Here is a 5,162-nt window from a genome sequence, read left to right on the forward strand (position 1 = left end):
TGGGTAGTCTATATCTGACTCTTGTAGTCTGTCAGTGTCAATTGCTCTTTCAGGGAATGCACCTTCCTTTTTTGGTCATTTTTCCCACAATACAATATTTGTTGCCCTTTCATTTAGCTTTCTAAATGTGTTAGAATCATGTTATTTGGTTTTGTTTTCATGGAGAAAAATGCAAAAAACAAAAAAAAACATGGCACTTGGAAGAATCTTTTACATCATATCTTCACAATGGGAGCACTTCACAACATAATTCAAACAGATTCAGGAAGCTACAGTGTAGGGCTACAACTTTCGTTTTTTGACCATTTTAGGAAATTGGTCATGTGATCACCCTCCCAACAACCCATGTGATACATATCATCATCATTATCTATTTTTGGTAATGAAAGTGCCAGGGAGCCTAATGAGAAGTAATGAAATCATCAAGGTGCTCAATGAAATATCCTAATGAAAGTGCCAAGAAGCCTAATGAAATATTCTAATGAGAATTCCATGAAATGGTAATGAAAGAGTCAAGGAGCTGAATGAAATATCCCAATGAAAATTCAATGAAAATCTAATGAAAGCGCCAAGGAGCCTAATGAAATATCCTACTGAGAACTGTAAGAAATGGTAATGAAAGGGTCAAGGAACATAATGAAATATTCTAATGAAAAAATTCAATGAAATGGTAATGAAAGGGTCAAGGAGCTGAATGAAATATCCCAATGAAATTTTTAAGAAATGGTAATGAAAGGGCCAAATACCTAATGAAATATCCTTATGAGAAATGGTAATGAAAAAGAGAAGGAGCCTAATGAAATATCCTAATGAAAATTCTAAGAAATGGTAATGAAAAAGCGAAGGAGCCTAATGAAATATCCTAATGAAAATTCTAAGAAATGGTAATGAAAAAGCGAAGGAGCATAACGAAATATTGTAATGAAAATTCCAAGAAAGCGAAGGTGTCTAATGAAATATCCTAATGAAAATTCTAAGAAATGGTAATGAAAAAGCAAAGGAGCATAATGAAATATCCTAATGAAAATTCTAAGAAATGGTAATGAAAAAGCGAAGGTGTCTAATGAAATATCCTAATGAAAATTCTAAGAAATAGTAATGAAAAAGCGAAGGAGCCTAATGAAATATCCTAATGAAAAGTCTATGAAATGGCAATGAAAGGGCCAAAGAGCTTAATGAAATATCCTCATGATATCTCATTATCCTTGCCTATATCTTATGAAAGATTCTAGTGATAAATTGAATGAAATAGATGGGCAATCCTAATGAGATGCCTTTCATAAAACCTGTGGCAGTATACACATTGCCTCTTGGACAGTTGTCATAGATTAATCATAAAAGTGGTAGCCACCAGTCCTATAAAGCTATCATGCCACTGCCGAACAAGAACGCCGCACAGAAAGTCTGTGCCATCATGGCAGGACTCGATGACGAAGAATTAGAAGAAGCAAAAGTTGCTTTTATAGAATCTTTGGATAAGAATCCAAACAAACCAGCCGAAGAAGAATCAGACAATGAAGACAAGGGTTTTCAGTGAGAAGGCTAGCAATGACGTCTAGACCTTCTAAACAATTTTCCATTAAAGCTCTTAAAATTCGAAGTGTACCTAACAATGACTCAAAATCTATGCGCATTAACACAAGAATTATTAATGGAAAGAAAACCGTCGAAACGAAAGCACTTATCGACAGTGGTGCTCAAGGAATTTTTATGGACGAACGATTTGCGAAAGAACACAGACTCCCGCTCTTGAGATTGGATAAGGAAATCCAAGTCTCAAACATAGACGAAAGTCCGAACAGGAATGGACCTATTAGGTTCTACACCCGACTCCTGACAAAAATCGATGGAAAAGTAAATTCCACTCGATTTTTGATTTCCAACCTAGGAAAAGAAGACGTAATCCTTGGATTACCATGGTTAGACAGAATTAATCCTGAAGTAAATTGGACAAAGAAGACCATCAAGATTATCCCAGACAGGATAAAGAAACCGAACATACGACAAGCCGTAGACCGAGAAATCCAGATTCTAAAGATAGAATCAGAACGCGAAAGAATGAAGTCAAGCTTTCGCAGATCAGCTGTGAAAAATCCCTGACAGAAGAGACCAAAAGAAGAGATCAACGGTCTCTATTGAAGAAGTACCTGATGAAGATGCAACCCCAAAATTTGAAAGATTAGCAGATAACGAAGAAGCCATTCTCATAGCTGTGAATGAACTTCCCGATCAATACAAAGATATGCCGGCCCTAGTACCCGATACAGAAGACAATGAAGAAGGAGATCTTGTTGCCACATATCTCCAAGAAGAAACCATAACAGTATCTAGATCAAAGAAAGAAGAACCCCTGAATCAACCAATTCAGATTGATTCAGACATAACAATCAGAGCCAAGACATCCATATCGCAGAGCCTTGCACATAAGGAAGAAACAAAAGAAGAGAAGACTTTTGAGGATCTAGTCCCGAAAGAATACCACCGATTCCGATCAGTATTCGAAAAGAAAGCATCAGAGCACTTTCCCGAATCAAGACCATGGGATCATAGAATCGATCTCAAACCGGACTTCATGCCAAAGAGATCAAAACTCTACCCATTAGGACAGAAAGAAGAAGAAGAAATGAACAAGTTCATTGACGAAAACCTAAAGAAAGGTTTTATTAAACCATCAAATTCACCTCAGGCTTCACCTTTCTTTTTCGTATCAAAGAAAGATAGCAAAGCGCTGAGACCCTGTCAAGATTATCATTATCTGAACGATTACACAGTCAAAAATGCATATCCCCTCCCATCTATCGACGATCTTCTAAACAAGCTTCAAGGAGCCACGGTCTTCACGAAGTTAGATATCTGATGGGGATATAACAACGTCTGAATTAAACAAGGTGATGAATGGAAAGGTGCCTTCATCACTAAAAGAGGACTATTCGAACCGACAGTAATGTTCTTTGGAATGACCAATTCACCCACAACATTCCAAGCCATGATGAATGACTATTTCACCGATATGATCACCCAAGGATGGGTTTTGATCTATCTCGACGATATTCTCATATTCTCCAGAGACCCAAGACATCAACATGGACGAACCGAGAAAGTTCTAACAAGACTAGAAGAAAAGGATTTGTTCCTTAAACCAGAAAAGTGCGTTTTTAACACAAAAGAAGTCAAATACCTAGGTTTCATCATAAGGCCAAATAAAATCTCCATGGACCTGACAAAGTTAGCTGGAATTCAAGATTGGATTCCGCCAAAGAATGTGAAAGGCGTCAGATCATTTTTAGGATTTGGCAACTTCTACCGAAGATTTATTGGCAACTACGCAGAAACTGCCAAACCCCTAAACAAACTTACTAAGAAGACAAAAAGTTTTTGAATGGTCACAAGAGTGTCAAACGGCCTTCGATAACTTAAAGAAGAAGTTTCTAGAAAAACCCGTTCTAGTCATCCCTGATCCAACAAAACCGTTTTATGTTGAATCAGATGCATCCAAATGGGCTACAGGAGCCATTCTCCGACAAAGAGATACGAACGGAGATTTGAAACCCTGTGGTTACATTTCTCACAGCTTTATCTAGACAGAAAGAAACTATGACATATACGACAGAGAACTTCTAGGCATCATACGAGCCCTAGAAACATGGAGACACTTTCTAGAAGAAAGCCCACACCCCGTAACAGTGTTTTCAGATCACAAGAATCTGACATACTTCCGAAAGATGCAGAAATTGAACCGCCGACAAGCTAGATGGAGTTTATACCTATCAAGGTTTAATCTTCAACTCATTCACGTTCCTGGATCAAGAATGATCCAATCCGACACTCTATCCAGATGACCAGATCACGTCCCTGATAACGACGATGATAATGAAAACCTTGTCTTACTCCCAGACAAGATATTCGTTAATCTTATTAACGTTGAACTCGCAAAGATGATCGAGTCAACAACAGCTTCAGATGAATTAGTAAAGAACATATCAAATGTTCTTTCTACAAAAGGAATTCCACCGATTAAATCAAGCCTTTCCGATTGGAAAATAGAAGATGGAAAACTTTTCTATCAAAACCGATGCTACATTCCCGATAGAAATGGAATATGTAAACTCATCGTGCAAGAATTTCACGATTCACCAATGACCGGACACCCTGGAAGAGACAGCACATTAGAAATGGTGCAAAGACATTACTGGTGGCCAAGACTACCCCACTTCATATACGAATATGTTGCAGGATGCGCCACATGTCAACAGAACAAAATTAACACACATCCAACACAACCACCGACACAACCAATTAAGTCCACAGCGACACGACCCTTTCAGATGATATCGCAAGATTTTATATCAGGATTACCAAAGACAAAACAAGGCTATGACTGCGTAATGGTCGTGGTAGACCATGGCCTTACGAAGGGGGTAATTTTCATTCCAACCAATAAAGAATTGACCACCCTAGAAGCTGCCGAACTTCATTTCGATCATACCTTTAAACAATTTGGAATACCAGACGACATCATATCCGACCGAGATCCCCTTTTCATTTCAAAAACCTATCGAGGTTTAATGAAACTTTGTGGAATCAAACAACAAATCAGTACAGCATATCACCCCGAGACAGACAGAGAAACAGAACGAGTTAATTGGGAACTTGAACTATACCTCAGAATATTCTGCAAGAGAATTCCAGAAGAATGGGACAAGAACCTTTCTATCGCCGAATTCTCATACAATGGATGACCCCATTCTGTTACAAAACAAACCCCATTCTACCTCATGTTTGGATGCGAACCTACCGGAGTCCCAGTAGCATTCTCAAGGACGAATGTCCCTGCAGTCGAAAAGAGATTGTCAGAACTCTTAAAGGAAAGAGACAACACTCGAGCCGCACATGAACTGGCACGACAAGCTCAAATTAAATGATCCAAAAAGAATTCTCCTCCATTCAGTAAAGGAGACTTAGTATGGTTAGATGGACGACACCTCAACAGAGGCCACAAATTCCCAAAGATAGACTCATTACGCGAAGGACCCTTCAAGATCGAAGAAATCATGGGGCCAGTAATGTACAAACTTCGACTTCCACCCCAATGGAAGATACACAATGTTTTCCACAGAAAACTTCTTACCCCATATTGCGAAACCGATGTTCACGGAAAGAAC

Source organism: Laccaria bicolor, genomic scaffold, assembly GCF_000143565.1.
Source record: "Laccaria bicolor S238N-H82 LACBIscaffold_3 genomic scaffold, whole genome shotgun sequence".
Lineage (NCBI taxonomy): Eukaryota > Fungi > Basidiomycota > Agaricomycetes > Agaricales > Hydnangiaceae > Laccaria > Laccaria bicolor.